We start from the raw sequence: 24,152 nt of genomic DNA on the forward strand, positions 1-24,152 counted from the left end.
AACTCAATGATTCTTAGCAACACCCATCTTGACAATGTGTGCACTTAGCTTTACACATATACTGAACTAATCAGCATTACAGTCCTGCTTTAGGTTCTAAGTGCATGGTAGCATGTGACATGGGAGGTGCTACATTGTGGAAACTGGTTCATGCACGCATGAGGGCATGTACTACCATTGAGTACTGACTGGCTTATGACACACCTGTGGACAGGTATCCAAACCACAAACAAAGTTTTCATGACAGGCATATGAGAGGAAATTAGCTGGCTTTTCTCCCAACTGGCCCTCACCAGCAACCTCATCCCAGTCTCATACCCATGTTGCTTGCATCACAGATGGATGCCTTTCTTCTCTACCAGTGGTCTAGTGGAAACTGGTGTCCAGTACCAAAATCTTGATTATGCCCCTGGTGTATACACCCTTACATATTAGTCTGCCAAAACTACAATAAAATATGTTCTCAATGGCTTAATGCGCATAGACCACCCATTACTTATTGCACATCCACAGATAACTGTGATATGTATGAACATCAACATGGAGGTTTCCTGTGTGATATTTCATTACATATCAGTCTAGCATAATTATCATGATTTTTTTAGCCTAGCCACATAAGGATGCTGCTGATGTTACATGACTGATTTCAAAGTGCCATTGTAGGCTTCCCATCAAGTAGTTTAATAGTGATATCTTGCTAAGCAGGTGGCACGTGGTGCAGCGGATAGACTTGTCACCTTACAGCAAGAGGTTCCACGTTTTGATTCTCAGCTGGGGTGTCTGCTGTGTAGAGTCTGCATGTCCTTCCTATGATTGTGTGGGTTTCCTCCTGGTGCTACAGGTTCCTCCTACATTCCAAAGACATGCAGGAGGTGGATTGGACACTCTAAACTGGCCATAGGTGTGAGTGTGTGTGTGAGACAGTGTGATATGGAAGAACTACCATGGCAGGGCTAGACACCCAGTGGTGTAAACCTTGGCTCTAGATTATTGTCACTGTTGAAGTGACACCCCAACCCCATGTGAACAATGGGAAAAAGAGATCGTGGATGGATGGATTTTGTTAAAGGAAAACTCCATCTCCTTCTACAGTTTAACTCAACTCTTGGATTGCTTTTTTCCCTACAATATGATTCCAGTACTGTATAGGCTCATGAAACCTGATTGTACTTTATAAAACTTTTATTTTCTCACTTAACTATCACAGGGAGGGAAAGACCAACCACTTTTATTTAAGCTTAACTTCTCACATGAGTTGCAGAGGAATTTGTCTATACTTCCATGACATATCACAGACACAGAGACATCTGTAGTCAGGAGCTCAGGCTGATATAAACAAGACAGAGACATGCAAAACTGTTTCCATTGTCTTTATTGCAGAGAGGAAAAAAACTTACACTGATTCACAGCTGCTTCTAACGCACCCATACCTTTCATAGCAAAACAGAGCAATTAAATCAGTCAATGTTTCAAAGGCACTTGTCACCTCTTTCGACAAATTTACATAAGCAGCATCACAGTATTGAAATGCTAAGCTTTCCTCCCATCTGGCCCTCACCAGCAACCCTATCCCAGTTTTATTCCCTGGTTGCTTGCATCACAGACTGATGCTTCTCTTCTGTTTGTTTATACTACTTTACCTTTTAAATGACTTGAATGTAGTATCAAAGATGTCTGTGACATTTAGAGAAAAGTCCGAAAATATTTTCGGGGGGGGGGCATGGCCAAGATGCAGCAGAAATCCACAGCTCTGCTTATATTTTAATATCCTGACAGGAAATATAATTTAATTTTAAGAAAAATATATCTAAAATGATACTAACAGTTAGATTAATACTAGATCTCATCATTATGAACATGGGGTCACAATGTTCAACACTGGAGGTATACCCCTCATTGGTGAGGTCAGATCATAAACTAATCTCACTGGAAGTCCACATCCCGCCCCCACCCCAGATAAAAAAGACCACAGTGAAGAACTTCTCCAAAGCCGACTTCACACTTCTTAGGACTGGTGTGGTCTCTTTCAAGGCCCCCGAACCAGCGGAAACCATCACTAAAGCCACTGAATCACATACAAATGCCTTCTACCAGCACCTCCAGGACTGCATGGATCAGGCAATCCCAAACAAAACAAAGACTCTTTGTACCAAAGGCAAGCATCCAGTCTGGTGGACCTCAGCCATAAACAAGCTCTACAACAAAAGGAGAAAGCTACTACAAGATAGAGCAAAATCCCTAAAAGGGAAGACACCCTTGATCATTATAAGTAAAAAACTAAGAGCTCTCATAAAATCATCCAAGGCAAATTTTGAAAGAAAAATCGCCAAGGACTCAAAAGACAATCACAAGGCCTTTTTTAGTTATGTTAGAAACCTGGGAGGAAACTCCCAGATATGCTCAGAACTAGTTCAAAATGATGTAAAGATCACTGAACCTCCAGACATTGCCAACATACTGGCTGACAGGTTCAGTGCAAATTTCTCCCCCCCCCTTCCCCCCCAAAAGGAGAAATATCTATACCAGAGGATTGTAGCCTCCCAAACATCTCAAATGCTCAGGTGAGAACAGCTCTATCCAAGGCGAAAAACACAGCATCCATGGGACCAGATGGTGTCCCCGGTTGTGTGCTCCATGAACTCATTGAGGAATTAAACCCGCAATTAGGGCAGCTGTTTAATCTTAACCTCACCTCAGGATACACTCCAAGGAGTGGCGTACGGCAACTGTGGTCCCACTACATAAAGGCGGTGCCTCCACCGACCCTGGAAACTACCGTCCCATTAGCTTGACAAGCCTGGTCTGCAAAGCTATGGAGAGGATCATAATGGAACTCATAAATAAAGACATAGGGGACCTGCAGACATTGGATCAAACCCAATTTGGCTTTGTCAAGGGCAGATCATGCCTCTTAAACTTGGTTGACTTTTTCGAAACAGTCACCAAGGCCATTGATGAGGACAAGGCAGTCCACACAGCCTACCTTGACCTGGCAAAGGCATTCGACACAATACCCCACTCGGGCATCATAGAAAAATTCACCAGCTTAAATGTAAACCCATACATCAAAAGATGGGTTGCAAACTGGCTAAGTGACAGAACCCACAGGGTCAGAGTTGCTGGCGCCATATCTGATTCCAAGCCTGTCACAAGCGGTGTCCCACAGGGCTCGGTCCTGGGCCCACTCTTGTTCGGCATCTACTTTTCAGAAGTACAGGCAAGCACAGGAGGATTATGGCTGACAAAGTTTGCAGATGACTGCAAACTGGGCGCCATAGTTGAAAACACTAGAAGGGTCTCATAGAAATGGATAACTGGTGCCAAAGCCATGGCCTAAAGTTAAACGCTAAAAAATGCATAGTCATACCCTTCGGGAAAAACAAGGTTACCCCCAGCTACCATATAGGTGGCAATCCACTAAGCACAGAAGAGGTTATCAGGGATCTGGGGACCCAGGTTGACAGTAACCTCTCATTTGACACTCACGTTGCCAAAGTAGTTAGGAAGACCTTCTACATTGCCCACCTGATAATGAAGGGATTCACATCTAGGTCAAGGGAGGTCATCATTCCCCTGTACTCATCACTCATCAGACCGATGATTGAGTATAACGCCCCATTTGGAATGTATCTGACCCGACACCTGCAGCAATTGGAAAGGCCCCAAAAGTTCCTCACCAAAAGGATAAAGGGTCTCAAAAATATGTCCTATGCTGCCCGACTGAAGGAGCTCCAGCTCTACTCAGTCGCCACCTGCTCAGAGGTGACCTGTGCCTGACATACAAGGCCATGTCCAACCCGGAATTAATGAACATGCTTCACCTCAAAAAATCTAAATCCATCCGATCTACAAGAGCACGAGACTTGAACCTTGACACGGTCATAAATAGGACGTGCTGGAGGGACAGATTCATCACCCAGAGACTCCCTATGCTGTGGAACAAAATCCCGGTACATGTGAGGCAGAGCACCTCGCTGGCTTTGTTCAAGAGAAATCTTGACCAATGGATGGGAGATCGCAGGTATACCCCGGGGATCACCTCAGTGTCACTGCTTGACAGAGGCACAGCTAAATAATGGGCATAGTATCCTTCAAACTAAATGGGTGGCGAAAGTCACAAAACTCTGGGCTAGGCTTATAAATGCCCTAGGGCAGATAGCCTAATATGAACCTATGAACCTATGAACCTATGAATACATAGTCAAGATAATTTTTTAATTATTCCTGTCAAGATGTTCTCTACTGGAGATTTCAAGATGAGCAACATGAAGAACCCACACCAGGACAGTGCAGTGAAGAAAGAATTACATCTTATAATAACAAACATCCAAGAACTGTCACTAAAAATTAACAAATTCTAAAACAAAATGCATATTCTCAAACAAGAATGCAGTAAACAACTGGAACTTCTAAATGGAATAGTAAAAAAACAATCTGAACAGATTCTTGCCTTAGAGGAAACAGTAACTGACCTAGATACTAGAGTGACAGAAAATGAACATCACAATGAATTTTTTTCTGAAACAAAACACCAGGCTGATTGAGAAACTGGAAGACATTAAAAGTAGATCAAGGAGAAATAACACAAGAATATATGGAATTCCTGAGAAAGAAGAGGGTGCTAACATTATTCAATTCCTCAATAAGTGGTTTTCATTGCACTAAACATGCCTGAATCCCTCTCTTTTGGAACTGAGAAGGCTCATCGGTCCCTGGCAAATACAACTTCATCGCTGAGTTCCTCTAACCCCAGGTCTATAATAGTTAGATTTCTTTCCTTGCAAGACAAGGACTTAGTGTTGAAATCAGCTTGGACTAATTCCCCTATCAAGATGGGTGAAAAAGTTAGTCAGCATAAAAACAATGGCTATCTCTCCTCTGCTACATTCCTAGACCTATCTAAAGCATTCAACATGATCCCACACAAACAACTCATCTCTGTCCTCAATATCCTATCCTTATCTCAATCAGTTACCAACTGCTTTCAGAGTCACCTGTCTGACCGCCAACAATCCATTGCATAGCAGAATGACATATCTCCCCAACTACCTGTCTCTATAGGGGTTCCCCAAGGATCCATCCTTGGACCGCTACTCTTCTCTGTTTTCACCAATAATCTAGCCTCTGCCACCAAACATGGCACACTCATATAATACGCAGATGACTCAACCATCATCTGCTCAGCCCAGTCCCTATCCAAGCTGCAAAAAGTCACACAGGAAGCCTTTTCCTCTGTTGAAACTTGGTTATCCAATGCCCAGTTAATACTCATCCCAAACAAAACTAAGCTACTCATCTTCCAACCCACCAAACATACTCAAAACAACTCTCACTTTAACATCACAGCAAAAGACAACACCACTATACACCCAACAGAACACACCAAATTGCTAGGAGTGGAAATAGACAATAAACTAAAATTTGACATTCACATATCCATAACCATAAAAAAGTCCACAACAAACTAGGATAATTATACAGAAATAAGCAATTTCTCACCAAAGCAGCAAAGATTTCAATAGCAGATTCCCACCTTATCTCCACCCTACTTTATGCCTCTCCAATATATACCAACCTAAGGCAGTGCGATCTAAACAAGCTCAAGACCTGCTACAACAAAATTGCCAAATTTGCCACAGGGGCATCCTACCATAGTCACCACTGTCTCTCACTTGCTGAACTGGGCTGGCTTCAGCTCCTTCCCCTCCTTCAATGGTATCAACTCGCACTCACCCACAAACTAGTAAACCATCCACTAAAAGTCCCATCCCTCCAGAATCTACTCCAACCCTATTGCACCACCAGATCACTAAGATCCAGCAACAAAGATCACTTCCAGGTCACTAAAACCAATAACTCTGCTGGAGAAGCACTATTCTCTTGTGCCATAGCCAAATTATGGAACTCACTCCCACCCACAATTACCTCTGTACCATCATGCACCCACTTCAAAACTTTACTAAAAGTGCACCTAAAAACATGCTGGCTAAGCCCTTGCAACTCCCCCTCTAATATCACCCACCCCATCCACCCACTACCTTTCTTTCCACCCCACTAACTACCTTGGTTATAGCAAGCTTGGATGCTCATAAGCCTAACTACTTATTATACAGCAGGAACTTCTTATTGTAACAATTGTTAATGTCTGTTATGTACTTCACAGATGATAAAGATTCTAGTTGCCTACTGATGTACTATGTTCTTCATCTGTAACTATGTTTGTAATTTTTAATTGCTATGTTAATCAAATTGTTAATTGCTATGTAAATCCAATGTAACTACTGTCTCTATATTTTAACTGTGGAGCTTTTCTCCCCGGGCTATCACTGAAAATGGACCTATGTCCAGTCGGATACTCCCGGTCAAAAAATGTAAATAAATAAATAAATAAATGTTGACAAAGACTACATCTCTACAGTTATATCCAGAAGAAAGGAGTGTGTTCCTCTAATTAAGTCCTTGAAAAAAAGCCAATATTAAAGCTCAGATTCTTTTTCCCGCAAGAATAAAGCTCACCTTGCCAGAAGGAATGAAGATCTTTGTTTCCCTACAAGAAGCAGTAGAATTTACCAAAAGAAGAAAATACTATCGGGCATAGCAGAAATGGAATGGTTATCCCAGAGTTTGAAGATACAGGCAACAAAAATTGGATGATCTGTGAAGGAAGGAGCAAATAAAACAAAGAAACTAAAGGAAAAATGAATAAATTCCTTCTAATTTTAAATGCTTTGTTTTATGAATCATAATATATTAAGGTAATGTGAATCATTTTTATTATTAATGTTCTCTTTTCCTTTCTATATCTACTTCTTCTTATTACACATAGTACTAAGTATTTAAATAACATTCTCTCTCTCTCTCTCTCTTCTTTCTTCCTATTCTTTTTGTTACCGATGTTCCTTTTCTCTCTTTTCTCCATTATAAGTATTTTACATACTTTTCCCTTTAAAATAACTACAAATGATGTATGTCTTCTAATTCTTCTGTAATAGTATAATTTGACTTAATACTAAAGTGCATTTTTTCTAGTGGGTCAGTGGTGGGGTAACAAGGTGTTTCTGATTAGTGTTTCTAACTAGATGTTTTAGACTCTTTGTTTTCCATTGAAAATGGACCTATGTCCAGTCGAACACTCCCGGTCAACAAATGTAAATAAATAAATAAATAAATAAATTTTGACAATGACTACACCTCTACGGTTATATCCAGAAGAAAGGAATGTGTTCCTCTAAGTCCTTGAAAAAAGCCAATATTAAAGCTCATATTTCTTTTCCCGCAAGAATAAAACTCACCTTGCCAGAAGGAATGAAGATCTTTGTTTCCCTACAAGAAGCAGTAGAATTTATCCAAAAGAAAAAAATACTATCGGGCATAGAAGAAATGGAATGGTTATCCCAGAGTTTGAAGATACAGGCAACAAAAAATGGATGGTCTGTGAAGGAAGGAGCAAATAAAATGAAGAAACTAAAGGACAAATTAATAAATTCCTTCTAATTTTAAATGCTTTGTTTTATGAATCATAATATATTTGATTCTGGAAAGTCTCTATGCTGTAAGGTAATGTGAATCATTTTTATTATTAACTTTCTCTTTTCCTTTCTATATCAACTTCTTCTAATTACATATAGTACTAAGTATTTAAATAACATTCTTTCTCTCGCTCTCTCTCTCTTCTTTCTTCCTATTCTTTTTTGTTACCAATGTTCCTTTTCTCTCTTTTCTCCATTATAAATATTTTACATACTTTTCCCTTTTAAATAACTACAAATGATGTATGTCTTCTAATTCTTCCATAATAGTATAATTTGACTTAATACTAAAGTGCATTTTTTTCTAGTGGGTCAGTGGTGGGGTAACAAGGTGTTTCTGATTAGTGTTTCTAACTAGATGTTTTAGACTCTTTGTTTAGATGCATTTAAACATGAGTACAGTACATTAATGGTGTTTTATACATAGCTAAATATAATTTATATATATATATATATATATATATATATATATATATATATATATATATATATATATACACACACACTAGGTTCCTTTTTTTCTCTCTGGCCTGGTTAACTGGTGGGTAAATGATTTAAATGTTATAATATGATTTCTGATTTGAGGCAGCTGTTGATATTTCTAAATAGTTGTTTTTATATGAAATGGTTATTTTTTTCATGATAGTGATGTTTTGTGAGGAAACTGGTGGTCTGTGTGACTGTTCTCATTGTGGATATTCATGACATGCACTGACAAGGCTGCTTGAGTGTTTTTTTTTTTTTTTTTTGCTTTCTGTAAACTCTAAAAGCTACAAGATCTGGATTTCCCACCAAAAATGCTTTTTTCTTCACTAGAGACAATTTCTGTTGTGCATGAGCCTATTTGGATACTTTTTAACAAGTTTATGAAGCAGCTTGAGGAAACAAAAGTGATCACATCATTTGACTTTTTGAACTTCTGGACATTTTCTGGACTGAACTCTGCATGGTAGCTGTTGCTTTATATTGTGTTTTGGTGATTTTACATACTTTTCCCTTTTAAATAACTACAAATGATGTATGTCTTCTAATTCTTCCATAATAGTATAATTTGACTTAATACTAAAGTGCATTTTTTTCTAGTGGGTCAGTGGTGGGGTAACAAGGTGTTTCTGATTAGTGTTTCTAACTAGATGTTTTAGACTCTTTGTTTAGATGCATTTAAACATGAATACAGTACATTAATGGTGTTTTATACATAGCTAAATATATATATATATATATATATATATATATATATATATATATATATATATATATATATATATACACTAGGTTCCTTTTTTTCTCTCTGGCCTGGTTAACTGGTGGGTAAATGATTGAAAAGTTATAATATGATTTCTGATTTGAGGCAACTGTTGATATTTCTAAATAGCTGTTTTTATATGAAATGGTTAATTTTTTCATGATGGTGATGTTTTGTGAGGAAACTGGTGGTCTGTGTGACTGTTCTCATTGTGGATATTCATGACATGCACTGACAAGGCTGCTTGAGTGTTTTTTTTTTTTTTTTTGCTTTCTGTAAACTCTAAAAGCTACAAGATCTGGATTTCCCACCAAAAATGCTTTTTTCTTCACTAGAGACAATTTCTGTTGTGCATGAGCCTATTTAGATACTTTTTAACAAGTTTATGAAGCAGCTTGAGGAAACAACAGTGATCACATCATTTGACTTTTTAACTTCTTAAATGGTTGTACTTAGAATTATTTTCTCTTGAAATTCTGTTATCCTTCACTAGATACTTTAAATGGTAAATAATTAGTTCTGATAAAAGTGTTTAACTCCTTTGAAAATGCCTATGTTCTGTTATAGATGCATACATTCTGCAGATTCAATGACACTATTAGTAACTAAATGATATAAAGTGAACTAGGAGTTGCATTAGAAAACTCATTATGCATATTAACATCAGACTTATGTTATATAACTAAACCTTTAGTAACTAAACAGAGGATTAGGCCCCTTTTTTTCTCTCTCTGTCTCTCTCTTCCCCCCTTCCTGATGAAAGACGTCAACACAGATATTGTTAATACATATGAGTAATATGTGTATAATTGCAAAATATAATAGTTATGTTGTAATAAGTATTATATATATATATATATATATATATATATATATATATATATATATACACATATATATATATATATATATATATATATATATATATATATATATATATATATATATATATATATATATATATTCAACAGATCCTTACATGAAAAATGTTAGATGACTGACAAAATGGTTAAATTATCTGGTGTGTCTTGAAAAGTCTTGGAAATAATGACAATCTTCTTGACATTCAGCTTCTAATGTTTATACATACTTTGATCTGATATGTATTTCTGAAATATCTACATATTAGAGGTGCTATTATCATATGTGGCATATTCATATAGCTTCAGATATATTGGACACTCTCATTCTAATGTATATTTCATAGATTCAGATTTCTTTAGTTGCTTTCATAATGCTTTTCTTTTTTGTTTTTATACTATATTCTAAGCGGAGATGGATAATTGGTGTCGTTTGGTATTGAAGAGGTGGTGAATAGATGGTCAGAAACTTTATGTTTCATGTATGTGTTTGTAAACAGTGTGGAGTTTTTGAAAGTAGTGCTTAATACACGTTATATATCCATGATAAGTAAGTTTTCAGTAGATTTCAAGTCAATACGGAAGAAAGGTCTTTCAGTTAGTAATAACATACACCTTATAGTCAATGGCTTATAAATGTTTATCATTAAATATTAATGGTTTGAACAATAATGTCAAAAGAGCTGGTTTGCTTAAATATATCAAAATGCATAAATCCTAGATCATCTTTTAACAGGAAACCCATCTATTAAAAAAAAGATCTACAAAAATACTCATTCAATGGCTATACCATTCTGGCTGATTCATGTTTTAAGACTAAGAGAAGGGGCACTCTTATTCTATGGAAAAATATTTATACTATGCCAAGAATTATAGATACAATTTCAGATAAAGATGGGATGCTAAGAATGGTTATTTTGGAAATCAATAGGAAGTATTATACTTTTATTAATACATACTGGATACCAGGACTGAGTACTAAATATGTTGACAAATATCTGGACCTGATTACTTTGAAAGCAAAAGGGGAAATTATAGCAACAGGTGATTTTAACTGCCTATTATCAGGCAATGGTACTTCTAAAAATGGTAAAATAAAACTAACATTTCAAGCCAAGAAGTTAAATGACTTTACAAACCTGATGAACCTTAAAGATATACATGGTCTAAGAGAACATTATTCCTTATTCTATACTCTCTATTCATAACTCTCTATTCATATTGGTTTGGTACACAAACAAATATTGATAAGGTCTTTGTATCAAATAATATATATGCTAAAATAAGTGACATATCTATAATGACTTGTTCACTTTCTGACCATAATGCTATAAACTTTACATTCTACAGAGAATTATTGCTTATATGACTAAGTTAAATGACTGTAGGGAATGGATAATGAAAGAAATAGACATGTTTATGGAAATAGATGATAATGGTGAAGTGGCTTATACTATACTATGGGACACCTTTAAAATTTACATATATGGTAGAATAAAATATTGGTACCTTAAAAAAAGGAGAGAGTGGGACAAAGAAATTTTAGACTTACAAAAAAAAAAAAATAGACAAGAAAAAAATAACTGAGATTAAATATAAAAGTGATGGTTCAGTTAAGAGTACATCTAACTTAATGGGCATATTAGAAGTGTTCAAAAACTACTATAAAGGTATAAATAATAACACACCACTTTTGGAGACAGATAATGTAATAAATACTTTTATTCAAAAAAATATAACTACTAAGGTGTCAATACAGCAAAATAACATATTAAATAAACAAATAACACTAACAGATGTGAAAGAGCAAATAAACAAATTAAAATATAATAAAGCTCCAGGACTGGATGGAATAATTCCTGAACTTTATAAGATTTTTCCTGAATATATAATAAAGAAAATGATGAGTGCCTTTACTATGGTCAAGTAAAAATGTATAACACCCCCATTGTGGAAATACTCAATGAACTCCCCCATATTAAAACAAGTTAAGGACCCCAAATCATGTGATTCATATAGGCCAATTTCATTACTAAACACCGATTATACAATTTTCATGACAATATTAGCTAATAGGATAAAGAAAATATTACCTAATCTAATGCATAATGATCAGACAAGGTTAATTCTTCATAAAAAGTGCAATATACCATTATTAAATTACTATCATTAATAGACATAGCATGCAAATACAAAAAACAACTAACTATTATCAGCCTAAACATACAAAAGGCTTTTGATTCTATTAGTTGGCCTTATCTACAAAGAATTCTGATTGGTTTTCAATTCTCCTCAGATTTTGTCAACTTATTAATGAAAATTTATAGTGGGGCACAAGCATATGCAAAAACCGGATCATGTTTATCCTCACCACTATAAATCCTCAAGGGAACTAGACAAGGTTGTCCTTTTTCACCATTATTGTTTGCTCTTTCAATGGAACCTTTTGCTACATATATCATAAACAAGCAAAATATAAACGTCTTTCAAATTAATAAGGACTATTGTCCTAAGATACAGTAATTTGATAATGATATGTTGTTAACGTTGGGTGATATTGATGGTTCTTTGCATGATGTTATAAATACCTTAAATATATACATATATATATATATATATATATATATATATATATATATATATATATATATATATGTATATATATATACCTTAAGCAAGTTTGAAAGAATTTCAGGGCTTAAATTTAATCATAATAAATCCAAAACATTACTAATTAAAAAGATCAACAAAAATGTAAGAGAGAATAGCCTGTTTATTTGGGGGAATGATGTATTAGAATATTTGGGTGTCAGTATAAAGAGTACATGGAAGGAGTCTGTTAAACTAAACTACAATAATTTAATAACCACCATTAATGAACTAATAAAAAGATGGAATAAAATGTTCTTCACAATGGAGGATAGGCTCTCTTTAATTAAAATGATAATTTTACCAAACATTTTGTTTTATATACAGTCATTGATACTACCCCCTCCCAAAAACTTATTTAAAAAAATAGATTCCATGCTACTTAAATTGTTATGGTTCCCCTTAAAACATAGGCTTGTATATAAATGACACATTAGAGCTTGGAACAGTAATGGTATAGCATTCCCTATCTTAGATCTTTATTCCAAATCAATTATAATTAATGTAATATTACATTGGATCACACCTACCTATATATCTGGCTGGAAAACAATACATGAGATTCATATAACTGATGTCAGAACTATAGAAAATCAATTTAAGGAACAATATAGAATAAGTAGAGTTTATTGGCTTTTATGTGAATTTTGTTTATTTAATAAGAAGTTTCATCATTTTCCTTATGGCATTAATCAAATATTTAATAACTTTAAAAATATAATTGATTGTAATTACAATGTTAAACAATTTCTATTTCTTATAATCCCTATAGCATACTCCCCTGATTGCCTAGATTCTTTCAACATCAATGTGATGCAAAAATTAAAGGAAAATAACTTGATACTCTGGTATCAGTTTATTGAAAATAAGAGTATTAAACGACTAAACTCTCTTTTATGTAGTTTTGATAATAGTCAAGATGGATGGTTGCTTATACTCTAATTACAGTAGTTTATAGAAAACAAAATGAGAATATCAATTAACCTAGAGACTGAATCTGTACCTAGTTTGATTCAACTTTTTAGTAGGTGTCTTGAAAAGACAGAGAATCAAAAATTAAGTATCTCACCTATCTATAAGATATTAAGAGAAAACACTCTAAAGTTTGACTTAGATTTTTGGAATTACTATGTAAAGATTAATGGAGAACAGATATATGATGAATCTAAAAAATGTTATTGAATTCTACGCATGGTACCTCTTCTTCATTATATTGGAGATTGTATTCATGAAAATTTATGAATAGGAGTTCCTATACTCCACATAAAATAAATCTTATACTCAAAAACAGTGAAAGTAAATGTTGGAAATGTGATGAATTACTAGAGGCCAACTGAGTCCACATATTCATTGAATGTAGAAATGTTGTTCAATACTGGAAAGACTTCAGATATTTTGTAAATGCTTTATGGTCTGATAACTGTCATATTTCTAACTCACTAATATTATTCAATGTTCCTATACCTATTGCAATGCCTAAATCTCAGATTCAGTTACTCTGATCAATTTTTGCAATTGCCAGAAAAGTTATTACTTTGAACTGGAAAAGTAAACAAGATTTGATGTTTAAAGATTTTATTAATTTAGCAAAAGTTCTTTGTAATACAGAACTGCAAACCATTTTGTTATAGAACTCATAACATTCCTCATAAAAATAGCATAGCAAAAATTGGAAAACCTTTTGAACAAATACTGATAACTTCTCATTCATAAAATGATTGTTTATCATGGATGAATGTAAATGTTTTAAATCGTTTTGTTATTGTTTTATTGTATTTGTTATATGTACATTTGCTTATGTTTATAATCACAACAAAATAAAAATGTTTTTGAAAAAAAGAAAATATTTTCTTGCAATTCTTGTAAAGTATCAGCACATTTACCAAAGTGTGGCGGGAGGGGCTGTCAAATCATCTTGGACTACAAATAGATACTTTAAACAAAAGCTTACAATTTAGCAACTGTTTTGGCTGCAGCTGTAAAATTCCTTAGTATACTGTAAAATAAGCCCTGAGACACACACAAATGAGGGCCATTCAAGAAATAAAAGAAGCAGCCCTGTTACAGACAGTATATAAGATGACAGTGATTCACATTATTCCCATTATATATCAATGGAATGGGAATACATTACTACTTCCTTATGTCTAGCATGACTCATATAAAGCAGACTTGGCATGGATTATGGGAAAGAGAAAGGCTTGAAGAAAAATAAGATCATGTTGATATGTCAATCCTCATTGACAGCCATTTTGCAGAAAACACAAAAATTCTATAAGAAGTAGTTAGAGTCATTTTGAGATATAAAATTCACTCAGAAAACTAGAGTGAAGAAATAGAGTTTTAGTTCTAAGGTTGAGTTTTCCCTATAAGTATTTTGAAACTATCTGTATGGTTATCTAATGGCATGGTCATTTCTATTCATGAAATCTACTATAAAAGTGTTGTGAAGACACAGAATGCCACTACAAATCAGACTTTGATGTTATTATTGGCAAATAGCACTGCAGATGAGGAATAGCATCAAGCAGGTATTGCAATCTGCAGAAGGAACATAAGATGACCGGTGACTGAGCAGAATGAATTCTCCTACTGGTATCTAATTGCCTGGTCTGGTTGATTGGCCTGTTCAGCTTGTCTCACTTTTGCCCTCTGTCTGTAATGGAATCACCCTCTGAGGCCAGCACAGCTGAAGGATGGACCACATATTGGAGCTTTTCTCCTTCTCTTCCTGGGTGCGGGGGGGGTGGGCATAAGGCACCAAATCCCTATGGTAAAGCCATAACTGAAAGTTCCTGCTATGATTCCAGAGCTGCCTGATAATAACAATTTCAGCAACAAAACTGGTGATATAGAATCAAGCCAGATTGGCTACCTCAGTGGGAGTGTGCAGAGTTTTCTGGCACTCTGCCATTTCCTGGTAGAGGCTAAGAATCAACATGGTACTTCATATATGCATGTATATGGGGGTATGGGCATATTAGTCCATCATAAGCAGGAATGTACATCTACGTACATTATAGCTTTGCACACTCTGCCCCTCTGAGAAACATTAGAACATAAAAGAAATATATATGTTGTATAAATGGATGATGCTGTATAGAGATGCTTTAATTTCCTCTCCTTGTCTGCCAAAGATGAATAATTATTCTATAATCAGCAGTGGATCTAGTCTGACAGTTAAGATTCAGGTAACAAACTTGCTGGTCTGGATGGAGAATAGGGGTTGGAAAGAGAGGTAGTGGGTGCTCCAAAAGCAAGGAAGCAAAAACAAAAAGCCAAGGCAATAGTGGCCCAGGCATTGTTCCCTATAGTGGATGACATGCCCCATCTGCTGACTCAGATTCATGAGGGTGTTGTTGTGTGTCCCATGACACTACAATCAGGTGACGGGTCCTAAATTGATGACACAGAGGATCTTCTTATGGCTACCAAAACACTATCAGGGTGGGGACCAGCAAACTTTAATCAAAGTATGGTAGCTGCCAGCATCTGTCCCACTCCCTTCCTGCCTATCTCCTACCATCTGTTCCCCTGCCCACTTGTACTACCAATCACACCCTGTATACTGTCCATTGTTCCTCAACACTGATTGCCAAACTTTTCTGTTTATATACTGTACTGTTATTTTCAGCAGTTTCTTTCTGAACCCTGCTTTCCAGTTTCCCAGCCATAGCAAACATGCCCATGACATCTGTCTCCCATCATTTCCACAGTCTGTAAAATAATGGATGTAACCCAAGAAAAAGTTCCCTACTTTCGCAACTCCTAACTGTCCTTTCCCAACATCATACATTTTGTGTGAGTATTCTCTTCCTTACTTCATGCCTCTCCTTTCATACTAACCCATCTCTCCCATTTCTGTCTCTAATTTTGGTGTTATGAAGTATATTCATGAATTCTCCATGCTACCATTAAGAAGGGTGTCCACACCTTAATTGGACAGCTGATAGTTACTGTTGGTATTGACTATTTGCTTTTCCAACATTGTACTTATTAGTGATATTCTACATTTAGGTGTCTTACTAGTCTTTTATGTTACTAACCAAAGCTGTATCTGGGTCAACTAGTGCTTGGTGCCAGTCCCCAATTTGGTGCCATGCCCCCTCAACTTCCTGGGTCATTCTCTACCTCTGCCACACAGCTCCTGACACCATGTTCAGCACGGCTTCTGTTCCCTTCACTTCACCCATACTAGTCTTCTAGTATTAAGTGCAAATATCTTATTCAGGAAACTGGTAATATTACCTGGTCATACTGTATCATTTTGTTAGGGTACATGGCAGATGTTGCCCAGGTTATGGATTGTGGTCCATGGACTACTATTTTGGAAATTAATGTTCATTATAAGGATCATCACTGCAATTCATTCATACATGAATGAGATCTAATCACAGATAGACAGCAGTCTTCCAGCTAGATTTCTAGAGCACCTGAATGCCCCCTAGTCAAGGCATTAGGTTACCTGGCCCTCCTTAGATATCAAGAAGAAGCCCAGCTATAAAGAAGATTGTAACATTTGCCATCCTCGTTATTATGATTATTATTATTATTGATTTTTAAGTGAATGGACATTGGTTTCATTTGAGTTCACAAGTCACTCATACTAACTCCAATACTGCACCATTCTACAGAAAAAGGAAAACTTCCTTAACCCCTAATATTCCACAATTTTACCTGACCCATCTGTCCCCATTTCTATCTCTGATTTTGACATTATGGAGTATATTCATCCATTCTCCATTTTACCATTAAGCAAGGTTTCCACACCTTAATTACTGTTAGTTTTGACTATGTGCTTTGACAGCATTGTACATTTGATGGAGCCTTTTGCTCTATTAAAATGTTAATCAACAAAAGCACACAAAGCATTTCTGATTGGACTAACATGCATTTTTTTCTAAAAGGTGGGGCTCTATAGCTCCATATTTACATATGTATACTGTTGTTAGTGTTGCTGTACCTTTAAATAGAGGGAAGACTTTGATGTCACTGAACAGAACATATATTCCCTAAAAATCACTCTATTAGTCTTGTTAATCAAGGGATTACTGGGATGGTCCTTGGGTTTAAAATACCTCCCGCACCTGCATTTACCTCTGTTTACTGCATTGTTATTGCTAGTGTTTGGACTGAAATTCTGGTTTACTGACATTTTTTTCAGGTCCTACAGATGTCCCTAGAAAATGTTGGCCACAAGTATCCCTGTGGGGGACAGATTCTTCCTTAGAATTATCGTTTATGGTGTTTATTTCATATTGTTTAAGACCATGATGCAACTAATACTGAGGGCTATAAGACATTTAATGAAGTAAAAAACCTAATGAGGAGGACTAGACATCTTGTACATTTGCTTAGAATCACAAGTCAGTTAAGCTTGGCCAGAATACATGTGTACATCACTAGCACATATTTACCTTACAATTTAAAGGAAACCTACACATTGGAACTTAATTTTTTTATTCATCCAATCTTTTCTGAGACATTTTAATCCATTGAGTCACTCTAAGTACTTCTTTTTGTGTCTTTTAAAAATCGTTTATGACAAAATGGATGTCACGAGGCCTGCCATATTAATGTGATCTTCTTTTCCTGTATGGGCTTGTTTTTCCCAGAATCCATTATAAGCCCCATTATATGTGTCATGCTAGACAAAAGAAATTGAGTTTTCTTTTTAAACTTGCATGTACACAGATTAGCAGTAGTGTGTGTCATATATCTGAATTTTGGTTCCCAGGCTGAGCCTGAAATTGTCTGAATTGATCAGCATTCTACCCTGATTAACAAAATAAAATAAAAAAATAAGAACTGTTAAGAGACATGTAAACTACTACCCACTATTCCCAGGTATCAGGAGTAGGAAGATTTTTTTTAATCTTCAATGCTGTAAAAATATACGCAGATGCATTTGTGTTTTACATGTTCATATTTCTATTGTATCACTACCCCATTGATTTGTTACACTGTAGCACACTAACACTTCATCAAAACCATAGCTCTTCCAGATGACAAATTAGCACTTATTCTCTGGGCTGTAAATAAGACTAAAACACTGCACTATGTAAAATGTTGTACTTAGAGAACAGAATATCTTTAACAAGTAGATCACTGCCTATGTGAGACTGTGGGTAGTACCTGACAGGAAAAACTGCAGATTTCCCTGTGTCACTGATGTGTCATACAGAGGCAAATTCCTCTGTCAAAATTATGCAAGACCTTAAGCATAAAACCTCGAGTGGGGTTTCACTTCCTTTGATTCCAAAGCAAGAAAATACAATTTCTGTAAATCACAGACTAATTTCTGGTAGGGAGAAAAAAAAAATCAGTGCTAAATTAAACTGCAAGTGAGGATGGACTTTTATTTTAAAAGAAAACATGAGTCCCTGAAGCTCATTTGCAAACACAAATGAAAAGACTGAAGAAGTTGCTAGCAAAGGATTTCGAGGGTGGAAAGTGTTAGGCCTTACAAAACCAAACAATCTCATTCCGGCCTGATATTCCTGGTGAGACTAATATTCATCTGTCCCAATCCAGCTAATTATTTCTGCCGTCACTCCTTCTGTCTTAGTACTTTTGAAGAAGGAGAGCTGAGTGGTGGTCGCACCACAAGCAAGTCACACCACAAAAGTTAGTGGCACCACAAGCAAGGCATACCTCTGAAGTTAGTGGCACCATAAGCAAGCCATACCTCTGAAGTTAGTGGCACCACAAGCAAGCCACACCTCAGAAGTTAAAGGTTTAGTTACTGCGCTACAACTGAAAACTGTGTTAACAGGGGTCTGTAATAGATACTGACCTTTCTTAAAGAAAGAGTGAACAAGGAAATAAGGAAATTCTCTTATCTGTCACACCCATAGCTCTCAATAAATCTGGGACAAATCTCAACAAAATCACTGGCAAATCCAGAAATAATAAGTGACATTTTTACAATATTAATACTATTAGCTTGTGACATTGAGATAATAAGAGAATGTGAATTAATCTATCTATCTATCTATATATATATATATATATATATGTGTGTGTGTGTGTGTGTGTGTGTGTGTGTGTGTGTGTGTGTGCGTGTATGTGTGTGTGTATACATATCTATATATCTATATATATATATATATATATATATATATATATATATATATACACACACACACACACATATATATTCTGAAGTAAAAAAAGTCTGAAACTCTAATTATTGTCATTATTTACTAAATGTAATTCATCATCTTTTTTAAAATGTCACAGGTTTTAGGTGTGACTAAGAGGAACAAAGCTAAAATGTTTGAGCGAAAATTAGGGATGTTGCTGAAAATCAGGGACAGTTGAAAGATATGCTCACACCTGCTCAACTAAAAAAATATATATTTTAGTTGATTTTTTTTCCATGAACGTGGTTTTTGTTCCCATCATTCAGCTCCTGGCCTCGAAGATAGATCATTGTTCTTACAGGTACCCACGTTGTATGTACATTGTTCTTACAAGTACCCAAGTTCTATGTACTTGTTACTTGTTTGTGTCTACAATACTGACATAGCTGACTGTTTCTTACAGCTGAGCTCTAGGTGTCTGGATTATTGATTCCAACACAGACATCTCTGCCATATCTGATTCTAACCATCAGTGTTGCTGATGCCTACAACATAGCTATCGCTTGGTGTCCTTTATATCTGAGATCCAGGTGCCAGAACCGTTAATGCCTACAGCACATACATCTCTGACTGTAGCTCACACCTGAGATCTACATGCCTGAGTTATTGATTCCAACAACACAGGCATCAACTGTCCTTACACCTGAGATCTAGGTGTTTGAGTTACTGGTGCCTACAACACAGACATCTCTGACTGTCCCTTGCATCTGAAATCTAGGTGCCTGAGTTACTGGTGCCTACAACATGGACATCTCTGACTGTAGCTTACACCTGACAGATAGGTGCCTGAGTTACTGATGTTTACAACAAGGACATCTCTGACTGTTGCTTGTTAATATGACCAAAACGTTTGTTAAAGAATGCTTAGCAGTGTTATAACAGGATGTCTTCTTTTTGTTCGCTCAACCTCCAATTCTATCAATTTCAGAAGTAGTTACTCAAAATAAACGTAGAATGGATCCCTCCCTAGAAGAATCATCCAGCTCTGATAAGAGAGAGGCAGTGTCAAGACATGTGCATTTTATAGAATATGTGAAATTTAGAACATCTTTTCATTAATGATATAACTGAGTATAGCAGATTGGAACTGTTTTCTCAGCTTGAGAAACACATATTGATCCCTGTTAAAATATTTTGAATGAAACTCTCTATATGCTCTAAGCAGTTTGATTAAAAAAAAGAAAGACAAGTTGTTTTCATTTAAAACACTAACATTTAGGAAATGCTGAACTACAGCTGCTATTCCTTTCATGTTGTTTTCATCTCCTGTTTCGAGTTGGGACACCTCTAATTTACACATAATTCTGAAAAGGGGTTGCTGTAATTTCTTATGCATTTTAGATTATACATTTGAGAGACTCTAATCAAATCTTGAAGCTGTAAAGCATTTTAAATCAACTGTAGGGGAAAGCAAATGCAGTAAGGTTTTCTAGAGTCAGTGAGCTCAAATTCTGATAATCTGCCTCTGTGTCACCTGCAGCTATTGAATGTTAACAGAGATTTATTGGTAATCAGATTATAGTATTCTCTAGAAATTGTAGGGGATTATATCATTTATATGCAGTTACAATTATTCTGCTGCCAACAATTTGGTAAAAATCTTATATCATATTCTATGCAATCAGTTATTTGCTTGTATATTTAATTCTTCTGTTCTATTATTTTACCTGATTTTGTACAGCAGTTTCCTAGATCTGAGAGTAAAAACAAAATGTGAGAGAATCTTGACAACTGAGGAAGAAAATCAGCCTTTTGCGTTCCTTGTTGAGTGAATTTAATTTTCACACATTTAATGTGCTTAATTTTGGCACCAAATAGTAAAAATTCACTACCCCAATTAAGTTACAGCAGAACAAAGTACTGCATGTAACCTGCATTTCAAGCACAGTTAGCTTGAATGGGATAAGACAGTGCACACTACTAGCACTGTAGGAGTGATTAAGTACTCAGTGTGATTCATGCTTTAGGCATTGATGAGTTAAATAAGGTTGGTGCTGTACGCATTAATAAGTTAAGTGCACTTCTTTGATGCTACAAATGTTCTGAGGCTAGAAAGGTGTAGGTGGGTCCTGACTGGTACTCTTTCTTGAGCATCCCTCACCCATTCAGCTTCAGCAAATATGTTGCAGCTCGATTTGACTTCTTATTTCTTCACAAATCCAATGTCTCTAGAAGCACTTGCACCTGAGACATAAATCTACACCAACAAACAAGCAAGACTTGCTGAAGGGATAGGTTCCTAATACAATGTATTCCCAGCCTGTAGACTAAGCTATTTCTTTGGCTACCATTCAGGCTAGATGCAAATATATACCAGTCATATACAGACCTGTCAATTTGGAAGTTGAACACTCTTAAATTCTTCAAAAAGTGTGCCTGCTTAAAGGAGTATATTGATAGTTATCTTATAGTCTCCATGATTGCCAGTCTAATATTGTTTCTATGGTGCTGTGTAACAGGTTTAATGCCGTATGTGTGTCTTTGTATTTCTTCTTGGGTAAATCCATAGTTCTGGGTTACCGCGATGACTCACTTTTTTTGTCCTTTTTTTCTTAGTGTAGGTATTTTTGTATGATCTGTGACTTGGTCTATGGTTATAGATTGCTGGTACTATTACTGCACATTTTGTTTACTTCCTGTCTTGTCAGGTATGCATAATTTCCTCTTTTTGTTTTCTCACTTCATGTGGCTTTTCCTTCACGTCTTATGCAAAGCACACTCCTTTCATTTATTGGTTCACTTTAAATTGTTGATTTGCTTTCCTGCCTTTTATTAAAAATGTCTCACAGTTTACTTTCTCACTTTCTTATATATTCAGAACTGTTCAGCAAATCACTTGGGACAGTAAGTTAGGAATTGCCACCGCACAATACCATGCAAATATCTCTGACTGGTTATATAAGTGTATTGTTATTACAGTGTAACACAAGAATATGTTTGTATTTATGTGACTATAGTAACTATTCTTTTTCTTTCATAGGTTCATAGATTAGTACTAGGCTAACTGTCTTTGTGGACCACTTTAAGCCTAGCCAGTTACACCATGTGAGAATCAAACCCTGCACCTTTTGTTTGTAAGGTAAACACCTTAACCATTATGCCATCCACCCACCCTGTGATTTTTGCCTGAGAGATGTGTGCAAATATAAACTTCAGGGCTTCATTTCCACATATTAGTGAGACTTGTTTACGCCATATTGTTAAATACTTTTTAAAGGAATGGAATTATTTTTTTAAATACTAGTAGCAGAACAATATATTAATAGTATGGGAAATACAAACAAATGAATGTGATATTAAAGGACAGTATGAATAATGAATCACAATATAAATATAAATCAGCTACGTGACACCAGGACCGGTATAGATATCACAGCACATAACTTAATAACACAGCTCACCTCTAACAGAAAGAAAAAGGATGAAAAGAAGTACTTTGCTGATGCAGTTTTGCCATTACGTTACTAAGTACAAAGAGAAAACAACTGCAAATTATACTGAGTGTACTCTCAAGGCATCACTGGCCACTATGAAGCCTTTGAACTGTATTCTGATGTTAACACACCTTGTTTTTCCCTTTTCTCAGTTATAGTTATCACACATTTCTGAAGTTAATACAATATTACAAATAAATGTCGTAAACGCCTTACCCTGTATATTTACTAACAATTGTGTAACATCATGTTGCTACATAATCAACATTGTAAAACAGCAACTGAGAAGTATGTATTTCCACATGCATAAAGGAAGAATCATAAATTATATGGACATCTTTTGGTACGGATGTTAGTTATAATAGCATGGTGGGGTCTGAGACATGAAAACAACCTAAAGTGATGTAAAATTTACTGCATTTTCATTACAACATATAGCTCCTATACAGTGATTACAAGGACATATGGCTAGTCACAGAATATCATTTTATATATATCAGTTGTTGATTTTATTTTACATGGCTGCTAAAGACAGTCTTGTGTAACATCATGTTGCTACATAATCAACATTGTAAAAACAGCAACTGAGACAGTATGCATAGCCACATGCATAAAGGAAGAATCATAAATTATACGGACATCTTTTAGTACAGCTGTTAGTTGTAACAGCATGGTGGGGTCTGAGACTTACATGCAGCCCAAAGTGATGTAAAATTTACTAAATTTTCACTGCCACGTGTAGCTCCTATACAATGACTATAAGAACATATGGCTAGTCAGGTCACCTTCATTTGACCTAAAGTTCATTTGCCCAACAGAAATTTCAGGCAGCCCAATTGCCTGACAGTTCATTTGTCTGACAGTTCATTTGCCCGACATTTAGAAAAAGGCAAGTAAAAGTTTTTTGTCCTGTTCCCCACTGCTGTGCAATCCTGGAGTTAGACTATATAGTGGGGAGTGGGGAGGGGGTGAAGCCCCCCACCTACTTTGGTTTTATATTGTGCGTTTGTTTTTTTATTGTTCACTAAAACCAACATAGGTGGGGGGCTGTGCCCCCCACACACCCCCTAACTATATATACTAACTCCAGGATCACAATGCAGTGGGGAAAAGGACAAAAACCTTTTACTTGTGTTTTTCTATTTGTCATGCAAATGAACTGTCGGGCAAATGAACTGTTGGGTAAATGAACTGTCAGGCAAGTGGGCTGCCTGAAATTTCTGTTGGGCAAATGAACTGTCAGGCAAATGAAGGTGACCCGGCTAGTCACATAAGATTGGTTTATATTT

The sequence above is a fragment of the Protopterus annectens genome, chromosome 9.part0 (assembly GCF_019279795.1).
Source record: "Protopterus annectens isolate FY-2018-M chromosome 9.part0, PAN1.0, whole genome shotgun sequence".
In the NCBI taxonomy this organism is placed as follows: domain Eukaryota; kingdom Metazoa; phylum Chordata; order Ceratodontiformes; family Protopteridae; genus Protopterus; species Protopterus annectens.